Source organism: Ascaphus truei, chromosome 2 (genome assembly GCF_040206685.1).
Source record: "Ascaphus truei isolate aAscTru1 chromosome 2, aAscTru1.hap1, whole genome shotgun sequence".
Taxonomy (NCBI): Eukaryota; Metazoa; Chordata; class Amphibia; order Anura; family Ascaphidae; genus Ascaphus; species Ascaphus truei.
The window spans coordinates 376,080,119-376,098,412 of record NC_134484.1 but is presented as its reverse complement, the minus strand read 5'-3'; the positions used below and the strand labels follow the sequence as shown (position 1 = coordinate 376,098,412).

General features: G+C 41.2%; 1 protein-coding gene and 1 long non-coding RNA gene across 2 annotated transcripts in view; one reads left to right on the top strand and one right to left on the bottom strand.

The window, feature by feature from the left end:
- MRPL3 (mitochondrial ribosomal protein L3) overlaps positions 1 to 18,294 on the top strand; it is a 69,051-nt gene that overhangs the window by 47,850 nt on the left and 2,907 nt on the right. The gene's annotated exons all lie outside the window — the stretch shown is intronic.
- Positions 2,200 to 18,294, bottom strand: part of LOC142487566 (uncharacterized) — a 50,299-nt gene continuing 34,204 nt past the window's right edge. Inside the window, exon 3 of the long non-coding RNA XR_012799255.1 lies at positions 2,200 to 2,518. This is a non-coding gene — a long non-coding RNA (uncharacterized LOC142487566). The remainder of the gene's footprint in view (positions 2,519 to 18,294) is intronic.

Below are 18,294 nucleotides of genomic sequence, written 5' to 3'. Positions count from 1 at the left end.
CTGAGAGGCGGGGGAGGAGCGAAGGCAGTGATCAGAGAGCTGGCTTTTTTTTTTTCTCCAGCGCGAGCGCGGGAAAAACAACAGCGCGAGCGCGGGAAATTTAAAAAATACACGTGTGCTGCTTGTGCCAATATTTACTCGCCCGGGGGTTAAATCCACCCGCCCCGGGCGAGTAAATGTATACAATTGTCGAACACTGTATATATATATATATATATATTATTTATATATATATATATATATATATATATATATATATATATATATATATATATATATATATATATATATAAAAAAAAGAGAAAAGAAGCGCCCGATCCTTGTGTAAAATCAGATATGAATTTTAATACATCATGGATAAGACAAATGCACACTTACAATTTGTCTGATAAAATCAGGCATATTATGGGACCAGCCCATGCACCAACTGAAGACTCCACGATCGCCTCTGTGTAAACTGAAGTCCTTTAGAATGCTGGATCCTGTGTCTGTATCAGCCGCTGTCCCAGAGATAAGGGAATCTTTACTTTCCTTTGCTGCTGGTTAGTTGTAGCGTGCGGCCGCCATTCACCTCTCTCGTGGAGCACTGGGATCCGGAAGGGACTTCACACACGTCTCTGCGTCCTCACGTTGGTAGCTAGGAGCTGCTCGACCACCGTAGGTTCACTGCCACATATCCCTACGCGTTTCTTCCGTCCTTGCGGGTTTCATCAGGGGAATTGACCAATGCCTAACGTTTTTTTCACAGCTGTATTCAGCTCAATGGGCAATCTTTAAGCTAATTTAAACCTGGTGCAACGATTTTCATCAATAAATGAGTTAAATAAAAAATAATCAATTCACATATAAATATCTTTGAAACAAAAACAAATACATTAATCTAATATATGATAAATTGGAACATATATATCTAAATACTGAAAACAAATTGCTTAATAATAATATTTAACAACAAAAGCTAATATTACATAATAAATAATATAACCTATTTCACATAATCAAATTAAAAACAAATAAAAAGAAAACATAATAATTAGTAAATTAACCATATATGTAAAATTAATAAAACTCATGTTATATAATAGCCCTTGTTAGAAAAATTCAAACATTGAATGCTTTAAGAGGACAACCTAGTATGAATTGTTTTGTTGAATCATACTAGCCCAAATGTATGGCTAGTTACAACTTATACTATTAGAGATAATCCATGTAATAGGAACATTACTAGAATGTTAATTTAAGCTTGTTTTGGAGAGTAGATGGAAGTTAATACTCTCCGTGTGTACTGCAAAGGAAGAGATGAAATGACAATCGTGTTAATGCTATGATGTTTGATTTGTGTAAGTGTTGAGACTTTATATCTGTTATTGTATTATCGCTAATCAGATGATAGAATAGGAAAATAAATTTCACATAAATAATTGACCTTATACAGTATTATTATATAATCATTATTTATAGTTGTACTAACCCCAATACGATTGATTGTATGATTTGAGATAAGGATACCACTGTTCCCACTTACGGTCCACGCTGGTCTCCTGGATGGAAATACTATAGTGACATAAATCTTTGAATGATGTATGAATATTCAGAACAAACTCCCTATTTGTATGTGGAATTGGAGATTACGATGGATGGAGACCACGTTTTGGTGTATTTGGTAAAGGGCGCTGTCTATAATTCCGTTAATATATATATATATATATATATATATATACACTGTACCTTTTGACTTCAAATCAGTTAGTTTCTATATATAATTTTCCCACCAATTTCCCAGTTAGTTTCAAGCAAAAGATAGAAACGGTGAGGCAGTTCTATACTTTCATGAATAACTGTACACCTTTTTAGATTCTCGCGTGTTCCACAATAGTTTGAAGTTTGCTCATACGCATCAGATTAGAGTTTATGAAAATTCATGTTCATAATCCTAGATCCTAAATCTAGCACTTGAATGCTTGTCTTTTATTCTTTTGAACGTGGATGTAGGGATCTCTGATCTGGATGTACTGATGGGTGCTCTGGAAACCCACCAGCTATGCAGACAGCAGATATTTGTTCTAAGGCGACCCTTTCACTGCCGGAGGTGCCTACAGTGAATTGCAGTTGTAAAAGGGGAAAACGTGCAATTGTACGTGTGATTTAAATGGATGGTTCTGTATATACCGTTGTTCAGAGCACGTTTTGTACATCATTTTCATTTTCTTTTATTTAGAAAACAGCTACTAAGTACACCGTAAACTTCTAACTTAAAGTAGCAACTCTGCCTGGGAATAGTTTTTCATTTATTTCATTTGACGTACAGTGATTGGAACCAGGTTGTCCTCGGCTGCAGAGCAGTGCTATGTGCAACACCGGGCTGTAGGCACTGCACTTCAATTTATTTAAACAAAAATGACAAAACCAAAGAGAAATGGCAAGCAAGCAGAGGAACGGGCAGCAAGAAACAGTTTCATATAGTGCTTTTCTCCCAATGGGAGTCATAGGGGCCGAGAGAGACCCACATCAGATCGTTCTGCAGAGAGAGAGAGAGAGACACAAGTGTTACTCAGTTATATATGGTAGACAAGATTAGAGACTATTATTATTCTAGATAATATATCTGAATTATATATAGTCTTTCTGTTCTGTCTCTCTGTCAGGCTCATAGCTCCAACACCATGAAACCAAGACACATGAAACGTTGCTGACATACTAAGGGTACCCTAGGGGTGTGCTTCTCAGTGTTCTTTTTAATCACTCGTAGAATTAATTTGTTTAATTAAAACTAAAAATGTAGCTGACAAACTTAGCAAGTGGGTGTTGTACCTGCTAGTCTATGTATCTGGCACATTACATCATAATGCGCATAGCCTGGTGGCAGATAAGAAGTCAGATGGCTATAAAGTTTACATAGCAGATGAAGAAAGAAAGAGATGGCCAGTTGGAACTTGAGGAGAAAGTATAAATGCTCGAGAAGAAAAGAAGCGGAAAGAATTGGGGACATCATAAGTTATTAAAGGAAAGTGAGGGGGGAGGAGGGAAACAGAGATGAGGATGGGAGAGACAATTTATTAGTAGTAATTTTGATTACTGCAACCCGTGTGAAGCTGGGCTTCTCACCATCTAGTATTAAATATACAAATTAATTAGAATGTTTTTCACATTACTGGTTACATATTCGAAGGAAAAAAAACACTGCTCTCCACTGCACTCGTGGTTAATCTTTCCAGGGAAGTCGACATTTCATCCTAAGTACTATGATATAAACCTTGCCAAACTAATCCTTTTATACAGTGGTACTCATTTTAAATTTTGCGCCAAAATCCATAGTGATGTCCTGGCACAATGCGTGCTAGATCAGGGGTGTGCAAACTTTTCCTGCTGCTCCCCCCATTCTGGCCTGTGCCAAAGCTGCCCCCACCCCTCCTACCTTCCAGTCGCGTCATTTGGCGCCTGTCACGTCACATGACCCCTCGTTGCCATGGAGATGCGTTACAGCGTCTGAATCCTGGTAAGTTTTTGTTGTTGGTTTTTTTTTGTTTGTTTTTTGCAGAGGCCTGACGCGATCCCCTGGCATTAAATGAAATGCCTGGGGGAAGAGTGCGGGACCTCTGCAACAAACCCAGAAAAATCTGACGCCCCCCCACCCCCCTTTTGCGCACCGCTGTGCTAGATCATCTTATACATATTCATGCTTAACATACAAGTGAATAGCATTGATACAAAGATCACATATAACCCACCTTGTAGTTACAAGGTAAAAACATCTATAATATTGTATACAGTTTAATGAAAGCAGATACATATAAAGCAAGAATGAAACAAATAACGTAAAGGGAAAATGTGTTACTTGTGAATTAAATCCTTTTTTTACAAAATCTGTGATCTCTATACTGTACGTACAAATTAATAATAAGATCACTATAAGATATACAAAAAAAAATCCATCTCTGAACAGTTGAAGCGCTCCTCGGTTATCCGACTGAAACCATTCCACAAACTGCGGGCGGATAGTGAAAACGTCTGAATGCAAATCCCATGTTAATGAGCGGCGGATAATCCATTTCGCTGTTGGATAATCCGTTCCCCGGAATGCATTATGATGCGTCTGAAAATGCGTTCGTTGTAAAACAAAATGGCAGATAGCGAGGACCACCAGTATATCTAATCTATATTTATTGATAATATTAGGAGTATCAGTAGAGGTGTCTTATAATTATCCATATGGACCTTAGATGATCAAAGGCAGCGTTTCCCAAATGGTGGGTCGCGACCCGGCACCGGGCCACAGAACCAAAATTGCCGGGTCGCAGCGAGGCTGGCCGCGCGGTGTCTCCCGTCCCCGTCCCCCCCCCCCCGCCCGCTCAAGTTAAAAAAAATGGCGGGGATTCCCCCCGCGCTTGCGCAGGGCCCGCTCCCTTCCTCCCCCCGCTCCCAACGTGGGAAGGAGGGGAAGTACCAGCTCCTCTGCGGCTCGCACGTTACGTGAGACGGAGGGGGAAGTACAAGCTCCTACTGCGGCCCGCTTCCCCCCACGGCCAGCTTCCAGATCTCACCTCCCATGGAACCCCCTCCCGAGCCCACCTCCTGTGCCCCGAAGCCCACCTCCCGTCCCAGGCCGCAGGGGATATCGGGGGCAGCAGGGGGAAAGCGTCCGGTGGCAAGATAAGTTACCCCACCCAATCACTGTTACCCACCCACCCACTGTCACCCAGTCACTCTCTCCCACCCACCCACCGTCAAGTCACTCTCCCACCCAGTCACTCTCCCACCCAAGTGTCCATGTCTCCCACCCACCCAGTCCCTGTCCCCCCCTCCCAGTCCCTGTCCCCCCTCCCACCCACCCTGTCCCCCCTCCCACCCACCCAGTCCCTGTCCCCCCCTCCCACCCACCCAGTCCCTGTCACCCAGTCACTCTCCCACCCACCCACCGTCTCCCACCCAGTCACTCACCCACCCAGTCACTCACCCACCCACCCAGTCACTCACCCACCGTCTTCCACACACCCACCCAGTCCCTGTCTCCCACCCAAGTGTCCCTGTCTCCCACCCACCCAGTCTCTGTCCCCCCCCCCTCCCAGTCCCTGTCCCCCCCTCCCACCCAGTCCCTGTCACCCAGTCACTCTCTCCCACCCACCCACCGTCTCCCACCCACCCAGTCATTCACCCACCCACCCACTCACCCACCCAGTCACTCACCCACCGTCTCCCACACACCCACCCAGTCACTGTCTCCCACCCAAGTGTCCCTGTCTCCCACCCAAGTGTCCCTGTCTCCCACCCACCCAGTCCTTGTCCCCCCCTTCCAGTCCCTGTCCCCCTGTCCCACCCACCCAGTCTCTGTCCCCCCCACCCACCCAGTCTCTGTCCCCCCCACCCACCCAGTCCCTGTACCCCCTCCCACCCAGTCCCTGTCCCCCACCTCCCACCCACCCAGTCCCTGTCCCCCCCTCCCACCCACCCAGTCCCCCCCCTCCCACCCAGTCCCTGTCCCCCACCTCCCACCCAGTCCCTGACACCCAGTCCCTGTTCCCCCCTCCAGTCACTCACATCCTTCGTTGCCTGTAATTCACTGTTTGTGTCTGTGTGTGTATAGGGGAGAGTGAGTGTGTGTGTGTGTATCTCTGTGTGTGTGTGTGTCTGTGTGTGTGTGTGTGTGTGTGTGTGTGTGTGTATCAGAGTGTGTGTGTATCAGTGGCTGTGTGTGTATCTGTATCAGTGTGTGTGTGTACATCAGTGTCTGTGTGTGTGTGTATATCAGTGTCTGTGTGTGTGTATATCAGTGTGTGTGTGTGTATATCAGTATCAGTGTGTGTGTGTATCAGTGTGCGTGTGTGTGTGTGTGTGTGTGTGTGTGTGTATCAGTGTGTGTGTGTGTATCAGTGTGTGTGTGTGTGTTTCTGTGTCTGTGTGTGTCTGTGTCGTCTGTGTCTGTGTGTGTATCAGTGTGTGTGTGTGTATCAGCATCTGGGTGTGTGTGTATCAGTGTCTGTGTGTGTGTGTGTGTGTGTGTGTGTGTGTGTGTGTGTGTGTGTGTGTGTATCAGTATCAGTGTATGTGTGTGTGTATTAGTGTCTGTGTGTGGGTATCAGTGTGTGTGTGTGTGTGTGTGTGTAGCAGTGTCTCTGTGTGGCTGCGTGTGTGTCAGTGGCTGTGTGTGTGTGTGTCAGTGGCTGTGTGTGTGTGTGTGTCAGTGGCTGTGTGTGTGTGTCAGTGGCTGTGTGTGTGTATCAGTGGCTGTGTGTGTGTGTGTGTGTGTGTGTGTGTGTGTCAGTGGCTGCGTGTGTCAGTGGCTGCGTGTGCCAGTGGCTGTGTGTGTGTGTGTGTGTATCAGTGGCTGTGTGTGTGTATCAGTGGCTGTGTGTGTGTGTATCAGTGGCTGTATGTGTGTCTGTGTGTGTATCAGTGGCTGTGTGTGTGTGTATCAGTGGCTGTGTGTGTGTCTGTGCAGGCCCTATAGGCGATAAAAATTTTAGTGGGTCACGAAAAAGAAGTTAAAAAATAACCGGGTCACGGAAAAAAAAGTTTGGGAAACCCTGATCAAAGGGAATCGTTTCCCATTCACTGAAAATATATTACATCAATATCAATCGGTATCATATTTTTTTTATAAACAAATTGCCATATAGACACTCATTCATACATATTGGTAACCATATGAATTATATACTAACAACATCAGTATTAATATTATAAGATGATCATCAAACCTAAGGGATTGTCTAAACCAGTCATAATCAGTAATATACACATCCATATACATTAGAATATATGGCTATAGATACACAACCAATGTATTCCTATATTCATCCAGTCTTGATAATATACTGACATTTTCTCCCATAAAACCAGTGATCGGAAGCGCTCTAAAACTATAAAGCCCAAACCCTTAGAGATATAGTGATGCGGTGCAGCTTGAACAGTTGAATTGTCCCCAATTCCCAGCAGCAGCAAAAATGTTCACGATGTTCAGCGCTCCTCGTTATATGAAAAAGACGTGAGAAAAAAAGGCAATATAGTGAAGTACGTTCACATACTAGTATCATAGTATCAGCACAAAAAGGTGGTAATACTGTATATGCACTTACTTAAAAGTGCCTATACCAGGCACGTAACGGTATCTTTTGCAGACAAAGCACCTCCGTTTTGGCAATAACTTCAAGAGGGACTTCTTTTGTAAAAGCTTCAGCTTTATATAAAAGTTCAGGTACTGGTTTCACACACAACAGTGTAAAAACAAATGGAGACAGACCAGTTCGTGTGCGCTCCCCCCGTTTCTGCGACATCCACCGCCGACCCAGTCGGCGTTCTACGTCACTTCCGGTGTCTGGTGTAGCACCGTAACTGGTCCTCCCGGCAACCCTTTTTACACTGTTATGTGTGAAACCAGTACCTGAACTTTTATATAAAGCTGAAGCTTTTACTAAAGAAGTCAATCTTGAAGTTATTGCCAAAACGGAGGTGCTTTGTCTGCAAAAGATACCGTTACGTGGCTGGTATAGGCACTTTTAAGTAAGTGCATATATTACCACCTTTTTGTGCTGATACTAGTATGTGAACGTACTTCACTATATTGCCTTTTTTCTCACGTCTTTTTTCATATAACGAGGAGCGCTGAACATCGTAAACATTTTCTCCCATAAGCCAAGGTATTTATATATTTATTATATACCTCCTCCAATTTCTTACCTCCTATTCAAGAATTTTTTTTCTAATTATTTTAGCATTTTCCTCATATAGTTCTTCCGAGTTTGAGATCTGCTTTACTCTTCAAAATTGGCTAAAGGGGAGAGCTTCAATTGTTCCCTTCAGTTGAAAGTTATCAGCTATTAATAAATTATTCTTATCAGTCCGTTTTGAATAGGGATCCATTTGCAATCTATTCTGAATTTTAAGTACACATCTAGAAAATGTATACAATTCTGATCATGTCAGTGTAAATGTAACAGTAGGATGTGCTACATTTGCATAATCCAGTTTTTAAAAAAAAATCTGCTGTACATATAAAAAAAATACATAATCCAAATATCTATTCAAATTCCTTATATACCTATTAAAAACAGGATTTTGAAGAAAAATTCAATTTCAATGTGGTACATAAAGATATTGGCATATAATGGGGCATATTGACACTCCGCGCTGTGCCCTGTGTTTGAATATAACAGTTTGTGCCAAATCTGAAATAGTTCTTAGTTCTTAGTCAACACATTCTCCAGTAATTCCAATACAAAATGACATTGATTATTTTCTACCAGACAGTAGTTGTCCTAAGTGTATCCCCTAACTGTATTCATCCCATTTACATGTGGGATAGCAGTATACTGTACAAGTTCTGAACATCAATCGAACAGAGGATATCTGTTTCCTTTAAAGCCTCAATTATAGTGATCCTATTTAGGAAATCTGTAATTCAATTCTGTGCAAGTTGTTTGTTCTTGGACATATAAAAATGACCATCTTTGTACTTCCTGCTTGCGTACTAGCCAATTAGTATCAATTGGTTTAACACCGTCAGGTTACACCAGTGTTGTGTAAAGTGGTTGGCATACAGATAGCCCCATCTACTCTCTGCTAGTATACAAACAAATATTTTTCAGTAGGTCTACCACCATTACATGACACCGATGTTTGTTAAAGTGGTTGGCATACAGATAGCACCACCTGCCTTTTCTATAATCTCTGTTAGTATACCAGCCAATCTGTGTCAGTTGGTTTAATATTTTTTTTCATGCCCTATGATTTTATTTTAACAATTGTCCTGCTTATTTTGTGCTTTTTGCCATCATTTTCTAAAAATCCACCACCAAGAACAAAAGAAGTTGATTTTTTTGCAAAACCAAAATCAAAACACAAATCACAGAACATTTTAGAACCAAAACCGCGTCAAAAGCGAAACACAGAACATTTCTAGAACAAAACACCAGTGCAAGTGCACACCCTTCCTAGGAAAACAAAAATGGACAAAAGTGTACATCTGCAGTACTCTAGGCTTCCATGGTAATAGCAGATATGGTCACAGTAAGACCATTGCTTTAGATTCTGTAAAAATAGAAAAATAAAAGAAATTGACCAACTGTGAAAATATAGTCTACTGATCCAAATATAAATGGAAAGTCAATCTTTTTCAGTACTCATGCTTTTGCACAGCTTATATACTTTAAGGTCTTTGATACTGCTACTTCTATGGGAGTTACAGATGCAGCCACCAGTATTAGTACTCGTGCCTGGGAAATTCTGGGGCAGTCTCACGGAAATGCCTCAACATTTCTGTGAGATTCTTAATGGCCCATCGGATTAACAAAGCAGGGGACCCTGCAGTCCCATTCAGTTTGAATGGGACTGCAGGGCCCATCGCTGTGTTAATCAGATGGGCCATTAAGAATCTCACAGAAATGTTGAGGCATTTACTGTGAGACTGCCCCAGCATTTTCCAGGAAAGTGTTCTAATACTGGTGGCTGCATCTGTACTATATCTTGACTTTTCAGGTGCATATTTTGTATGCTGTGTCTAGGATTATAATGTTTAGTTCAGATACACCACCAAAATATGAAATTATTAATCTTCTGGTAAACCTTTAATATAGTGAACTACAATACTGAACTTGTCTTTCTTTTGAGACTGTCTTCTTGACAATATAGGCCACTTGCTTTGGGAAAAGTCCTCTAGTTTTATGCGTCATGCGGTACAGTACTTCTCTTCCCCTATTCTGTGGCTATGTTGAACCTCAGCATCTGTTCGAGATAATGAATTGACTCTTTACTCCCTTTTTCTGTAGATAGGAACCAAATTGTTAATACCTTAATTGCTAGAGATTAGCTGACTAACCCCTTATCACTATTTCTATAGATACCGTGCAGATTGACTGATTAGTTTTTTTTTTTTCTTCAATGTCTGTGTTTGGACGGCGATGTCCCGTTATCATTTTATTTCTTAGCAAATATTCCTTACTGACTTCTTAACATAGATTGATGTAAACCCTGGACCAAAACTATGGTAATTGCTTTTTCTTTCCCAGTAACTACTGTATTGACAATGTGCTTATGCTATTCATTGACAAAGCATACAGATTCATAAATTATGTTTGTCTTCTTTCACGGAACTTATCCAGCACAACAATAAATTATCTTAACCCTTGAATGCACCCCTCCTCCTGTCAGATCTCCAGGGTTTGAAGATTCTTTTCTTGTTATTTTGCAAAATGCTTATTGAAACATGATTACTGAGCCTTTCTGCAAAGTAGAACTGATGGCTACATCTAGTTTTTTACTTCTCTGACCAAAGTACAATGTTATAGGACAGGCTTATTAAACACTTGGAAATTCCGACACACATTTTAAGGTAACTCTAATTGGGTTTATACAACTCTAGCATTTTAAAACTACTTATTTGTGGATTTGTGGTGGAACCAAAAAGCATTTGGGGCTTCCACCAATAATTACTGCAGCAACCCCACTAAAAGCAGCTAAAGCCTCCACAGTACTACCTTATCGAACACTAACTTACTCCAGACACTAACAAAGGGATGCTCATAATCATTGCACAGTTGTGGTTTGTGGATCTTTGCCACATTTTGTTTTGTTATTCACTAGTTATTTATTTTTTGAATGCTTTTCATACTTCAATAGGACAGAGAAAACCCGGGCGCTTCCTCCGAAAAAAAGTATTTAATGGGATAAATGAAATGGATGGTTTACCACCTTGAAACTGTTGTACAAGGGTCCCCTCGGTGACGTCGTCTCTCCTATGACTCTGACCCCAATAGGATCTATCCAGGATCCTTGTTAGTACGGGGATACAGAAAAAAAGGGGGAGCACAGTATCCCCCTATTTTCATACTTCAAAACTACTTTCATACTAAAGTTTCATACTACTTTCAAAAATCATACTTTTGTAACTGAATTATTAAAGAAGCCACTTCATCTTACTTTAAAAAAAGAAAAAAAAACTATTGAAAACTGGCTAAAAAATGTAAATGTGCTGACAAAAGCATAGAAAACATTGAATGAGGATTATGGCGTTCTATGTCAGATCTCCTTTAGTGCTGGGGATGTATAGGAAATTCCAGCTTCTAAATATTCTTTTCATGAAAAAGGTATTTCCATTATGATAACCAGCCTTATGTTCCTCCTTGTTCTCATATTTGATTTATGCGCAAGGACTCATTTGTATTATTCCTTTATAACGAGTCCTGCTCTGCTCAGTGTAGCATGGTGCCGCAATAATTTCCAATTACAAGCTTGTGAACTCTTTCAGCACGGCTGAGGAAAGATGCACCTTCTCCTCTCTCAAGAACATAGCTGGCGCCTTTCTAAATTTGTGCCAACACATGATGCCAATCTTATTTGCTGACCATTTATAAAGGGGACTGGGAAGTGGAGTTGAACAACACTGAGGGGAATGTGCTTCATGTATTTTATTATGGAAAATATGTGGAATAAGGGGACAGAGCCTCCGAGCTCTCTTGGTGGCTTCAATCTGGGATTCTGGAGGGTCAGGAACAATATGGAGGCACCACATGTCCACTGGTGTTTCCCAGTAGGGTAATTAAAGATAAGCCGACTACCGGCGTTTCCAGCTTTGCTTTAACTTTTATAAAGACTATGTCGTCTTACAATGTGTGCAGAGAAATGGCACCTAAAGAAGGCAGAAGTAGTAGCATGGTGGCAGCCCAATGTGTGCTCTCCTTGTGACCTTTGGCATATATCCTGTCTGCTGTAAGCGGGTCTGTTTGCTGTGCAGCTGAATTCACTGTTCTTCAAGCTCCTTTGGACATGCCACCAGTGTTGCGCTGAAGGGCGGCCAAAGGGTGTCAGCCGTTTACTGATGTTACCGCTGCTCTGTTATTGGTCTTGGGTAAAATATTTTATCCCCCTGTACCTTGTTTCCACTTACCCTTCCTTATAGACATAACCATGTATTGTCAACATAACTTTGTGCCCAGGACATACTTGAAAACAAGAGGTATCTCTCTATGTGATATTCCCTAGTAAAACATTTCATAAATAAAGAATGTTTCTTTGAGGAGCTAAGTAGGAAATTAGACGAGGGTAATGCAGTTGATGTGGTCTACTTAGTTTGCAAAGGCTTTTAATACAGTTCTACACGAGGTTGATGTACAAATAAAGCAAATTGGACTCAGTAAAAATATATGGACCTGGCTTGAAAACTGGTTGAAGGATAGACAACATCATAAATGGAACTTTTCAGGTTGGGCTAAAGTCGTGAGTGGAGTACCTCAGGAATCGGTACTGGGACCCCCTGCTTTTTAACTTGTTTATTAATGACCTTGAGGTAGGTATAGAGAGCAAAGTCTCCATCTTTGATGATGATACTAAATTGTGTAAGGTAGTAGAATCAGAGCAGGATGTAATTTCTCTCCAGAAGGACTTGGAAAGACTGGAAACTTGGGCAGGTAAATGGCAGATGATGTTTAATACAGATACATGTAAGGTTATGCATTTGGAAACAAGAATACAAAGGCAATTTACAAATTAAATGGGGATAAATTAGGGGAATCTTTGATGGAGAATGATTTAGGAGTGCTTGTAGACAGCAGGCTTAGCAATATTGCCCAAAGTCATGCAGTAGCTGCAAGGCAAACAAGATCTTGGGCAATGGATGGAAGAGAAGTAAACATAATTATGCCCCTTTATAAAGCATTAGTAAGTCCACACCTTGAATATGGAGTACAATTTTGGTCACCACTCCTTAGAAAAGACATTATGGAACTAGAGAGGGTGGAGAGAAGAGCCACCAAATTAATAAAGGGGATGGACAATCTAACTTATGAGGAGAGACTTGCTAAATTAGATTTATTTACATTAGAAAAGAGGCATCCAAGAGGAGATGTGATAACTACAGTATATACAGTACAAATATATTCGGGACAGTACAAGGAGCTTTCAAAATAACTATTCATCCCAAGGGCAATACAGAGGACACAGAGTCATCCCTTAAGGTTGGAGGAAAGGAGATTTCACCAGCAACAAAGCAAAGGGTTCTTTACAGTAAGGGCAGTTAAAATGTGGAATTCCTTACCCATGGAGACTGTGATGGCAGATACAATAGATTTGTTCAAAAAAAGGTTGGACATCTTTTTAGAAAGGAAAGGTATACAGGGATATACCAAATAAGTAAACATGAGAAGGATGTTGATCCAGGGAGTAATCTGATTGTCAATTCTTTGAGTCGGGATGGAATTTATTTTTCCCCTTATGGGATATCATTGGAGGATATGTCACTTGGGTTTTTTGTTTTTGTTTTTGTGCTGTTGTCTAAATTTTGCATAGGTTGAACTTGATGGATGGATGTCTTTTTTCAACCTCATCTACTATGTAACTATGTAAACAAAGAAATATCCTTGTACCTCAGATACCAAAATTTTAGGTTGTAAGCTCTTCAGGTGAAGAAGGCATTTTGAAGAAGTATCCAGGAGAGAAATCCTATACGCAGTGCACACCACACGGTCATAAATTGCAACATTTTTTATAGATTTAATAATAAACTTTTATTAAAATGTGGTACGAAAAATACTGCACCTTAAAATAGGATAAATCTATATCATTAACAACCTATAACAAATACACCAGAAGACTAAGACTATAAATGTAACCCCTGAAATCACATTCAGCCACTTGCTGGTATAAATGTCTTCAGCAGAATGTGGCACATATCTGAGGCAGTGACCGGAGACAATTGATGATAACCACCTTGTTAAGTGCTACTTGATGGGTAATACTCTAAGTAGGCCCTGTGAATAGATGGTGGTACATTTGGCTAACTAGCCTGCTATTCTGTTGGTGATATTGTGCTTCTCTTGAACAGAGTGATTTCTGTCATTGAGCCAGTAAGTGCTTCAAACTGTTACAATGTAGCAGATATAGTGCACAGAGGGTCAATGTTGCTATTACAAGGGCATGCACTGAAAAGAGGCAGTGAAACAAATGGCAATGTTTTCACCTAGTAGAGGTACAGTATTTGTTTAAACCACATAAACATTTATGATACGGAGACAGATCATGTACTTGCTTAAATTAGCTATAATTGGCCGTCAATTATTTCCCTATTGTAATGCTTATTACATTAAATTAAAAAGACTGATCATTATAAGGATGTCAAAGAAATGCATTGAAATATCCGCAGCTCTTTAATACATGCTAGTTAAACATCTGTATGTAGTGTAAACCAGATATTAGCATGGTAAGATGGTTTATTCAGTGAGACTCAACGGATGGCAGATTAATTGGCTCTCATTAGCTACTTCACTTATGGTCTTATAATCAGTGTGAGTTCTGACCATATTCCTATGTAAACAGCACATCCCCTAATAGTCAAAGCAAGGGACAGCCTGATAGCTTGGGTTCTAAAATACCCACATACACTCGAATTTGCAACCGGTGAAAAAGTCTCGCTCACAAGTACCATCGGCAGCCGATCCGTGGGGACCACAGCTGATTTCTGTTGTCTCTAAAAATGTAGGAGACCGATGGAGAGAGAGTCTGGTGAGCTATACACTGAACTCTGCTAATTAAATGTCAGGCGCTAAGGGCCCCTTCTGCTGGGAGCAGAGGGCGCTCCCACAGTAGGTATACATGTATATACTGTATGTGTGGCGGTCAGCTGTAGCCAAAATAGTCTCATGAATGATGGGATCAAGTCAGCTGGTATCACAGTGAGTCATCAACAGTGAGTGGGAAACCTCTGACTCTGCGCAAGGGAGTGGACATAAACAATGCTAACACCACCACAAAACAAAACCAACGTCCCAAGTACTTCACATGATTTTCTGGCACCCGCACAAGTACTTTTTGTTTTTGTTCTTTTTTTTAGAACAAAGGCATCAGCTGAGTATAAGTTGCCAGGAGGACATTAGACCAGAAGAGGTAATAGGAAGAGTTTTGAGAGTGAAAAACCCGAGGCAATTATCCAGGACGGGGGGGAGGAGACAGAAATTGTAGTAATAATTTAATCATAATGAAAAAAAAACTAGAACTTTACAAAGTACACACACACACACACACACGATTATATAACACATTTTTAAGTACGTGTGCCAATGAAATGTCTATCCCTGATGTACATACCGTATGTGTATATAAGGTGTGTGTGTGTTTATTGTGCTTTTGTATTTGTATGGAACTTTCTCATTGTATAGTGTAGCAGGGGAGCGCAAACTTTTTAAGCTGCGCCCCCCCTGCCAGGCCTCCCCCGCCCCCCCCCCCCTTCTCCTACCCTCTAGATGCGTCAAATGACACGCCGGGGTGACATCACGTCACATGACTCCGCGTTGCCATGGAGACGCGTCTGATTCCAGGTAAGTTTCCTGTTGCAGGGGCCTCGCGCGATCCCCCGGCATTAAATGCCTGGGGGAAGAGTGCGGGGCCTCTGCAACGGCCCGTGCCCCCCAGACAAATCTCCCGCCCCCCAGTTTGGGAACCGCTGGTGTATGGCATACATGTCTATGGTGCATTTATTTGGTGTGTGTGTATTTGAGTTAATAATTGTTCCAAGTCTCCTTAAGTCATAGATATAAACATCTTAATTTTATTCACTTTGCAAGTCCCTATGTGTCTGCTGATACAAGATATTACAGAGCACGTTACTTGACAAAGAAGCATGATCCAATTTAATGCTCAGGAAAACCCCCCACCTCTAGTGGAAGTAAATTTGATTTGCGGATGCTTCCTATTGCAATCTGTAATTAAGCATGACACAAGCTTCTTCCTCTATGTTCACTGTAAAAATTATATCCAATGGATATTTGGCCCATTAATGCAAGTATAAAAAGTAAGGTATTGTAAACAAAAAGAACGTTACATTTTTAACCTTTTGACTGCCAAGGGGTTTCAAGGGAACCTCAAATTGCCGAACAAATTAAGCATATTTGCTTAATAATTAAGCACATTAAGCATCTGATGAAGAGACCTCTACAGGCTCGAAAGATTATGCACAAGAAAACTGTGTATGATTCATGATGGTCCATTAAAAGTGATCACAGCCTACGTAGTATTAAAAATTAAAGCCATACATTTGTCTTGTAAAAGAAACAGTCTGACTTGGCAATATATATATATTGTCGTGACAACGAAGTGGAAACACTCATACGTTTAACATCTTGTCTACTATTTTTAACAACCAATTCATAATTTAGGACATGTTGACCGTCTTTACATATTTAGGCGCAAAAGCCTAAATTTAACAACACTGCAGTGATCATTGCTGAGCAGTGTTCTGAAAACCCTCACACAGGGGCTGGCTGGCAAATGTTGGCACAGGAAGCAAGCCCAAACAAGAACCGGGTACACACACACACACACACACACACACACACACACACACACACACTTCCCCTCCCCCCACGAAGCTGAAAGCTCCAGACCCGGCTCTGATTGGCTCACAGCCACACCACGTGACGCATCACCCCTCGGGATCTCAATTCTCTTGCATCCCCTGGCGTCTGACGCGTCACAGCGTGTAGTGAGCCGTGCAGGGAGGAGGGACTGGGACCTGCTCGGGAGAATACAAGGGGATGGTGAGTAACGCGCGCGCGCCGCCGGGCCCAGCGGGACCATAGCCTAAACCAAAAGGGTGAGGATGATTTCAGGGTGTGTTGCACTTTTTATGATTTTTGTCAATTTTTGTTTAATTTTGTTTTGAAATGTGTACAGAAAATGTACAGTACATTGCTGATATATAAATGTATGGTATGTAGACACTTCTTTTAGAGGTGTGTCCCCTATCGCTTTGGTTTTATTGGCTGTGATGGTTGTTTGGGAGCAATTGCCTAAGGGGGCTGCCTAAAGTGAAATCCCCAGTGAATGTTTTAGGGGTTTTTTTATATTTACACTTTCGTTTTTACTGTACCTTGATTGTGTATGCACAACTATTTTGTTATTTTTTTTTCTAATTACAACTGTGCATTTAACCACCAACTACCCTGAAAGTTTAGTCCTTCTTTTTTTATTTTTTTATCATGACCTGTAGCTCTAAACTCATTGGCTGGGAGTCATCAAAGCACAACTGTGACAGAGTCGCCAATACCTGCCTTTAAAGTCAATGGCAGATATTGCTGATTCGGGCGCAATAGCACAGATCGCTCTTTGATGACAGCCGGCGATTGTGTCAGGAGTCACATGCTCTAATTATTCTGTCAACAATTATAAAGTTATCTCAAAACAATGAAAACAATGTCATAATATTATTGTCTTTTTGTTATCACATTGATTTAATCTCCTTTGTGATTCGTCATAGAGGTTACATTTTTTCTTTTTATTCCTTATAATAAACTTATACAGGCATACCCCGCATTAACGTACGCAATGGGACCGAAGCATGTATGTAACGCGAGAATGTACTTAAAGGGAAGCACTACCTTTTATCCCACTTATCGATGCATGTACTGTACTGCAATTGTCATATGTGCATAACTGATGTACAGTAAATAACACATTTGTAACAGGCTCTATAGTCTCCCCGCTTGCGCACAGCTTTGGTACAGGTAAGGCGCCGGTATTGCTGTTCAGGACGTGCTGACAGGCGCATGCGCGAGCTGCCGAATGCCTATTGGGCGATGTGTCCTTGCGAGTGTACTTAAAGTGAGTGTACTTAAACCGGGATATGCCTGTACCAAGTAAGCACTTTATATCCTGTATAGAGGAGACACGAAGGAGATATCATGTAGCGATTTACAAATCAATATACAATCCCTTTCATTCTTCCTTTATTTAAGAGGTTGGATCTTCTGATTTTTGCATTTGACCTCCTGAATTGGGTAAATCCTTACCTAGACTCAGTGCCAGTTCCATTAACTGTATCTCCTTTTTTGCCTTACAAAACAATAATTAGGTCTTCGGATATGTTTAACAGTGCCTGCATCGTGCATATTATCAGTGCTTCAGTATGTGCAAGAATCAATGATCAAGGAGATATTCTTTGCAAAATGTACATGTTTTAAGAGCACTTATTACAGGTGCAGTCATTAAAAACGTTGCTGCGTCTGCAATACATTGTATGCCGGCGAAATGAGCGCAATGTATCGCTGTCCCTTTTTTGACACAGGAGGGGTTAAGCAGCTCTTGGTGGCAGGAGCTTCTCAGAATCGGAATATATTTTCTCATGTCTAGTTACCACAAGGAGCAGAATTATATAGGCCATTAGTTGTAGGAGCATTATTTTTCTACTGCATGAAGGCGCACGGCAGGAGAGGATTTCTCGCATGCTCAGCTTCCAGTGCAGTCAGCTTCTTGATTGATCATGTCAAGGTTTTTTTTTTTTTTTTTTACTAACCTGAATTTTTTTTGTTGATCTGT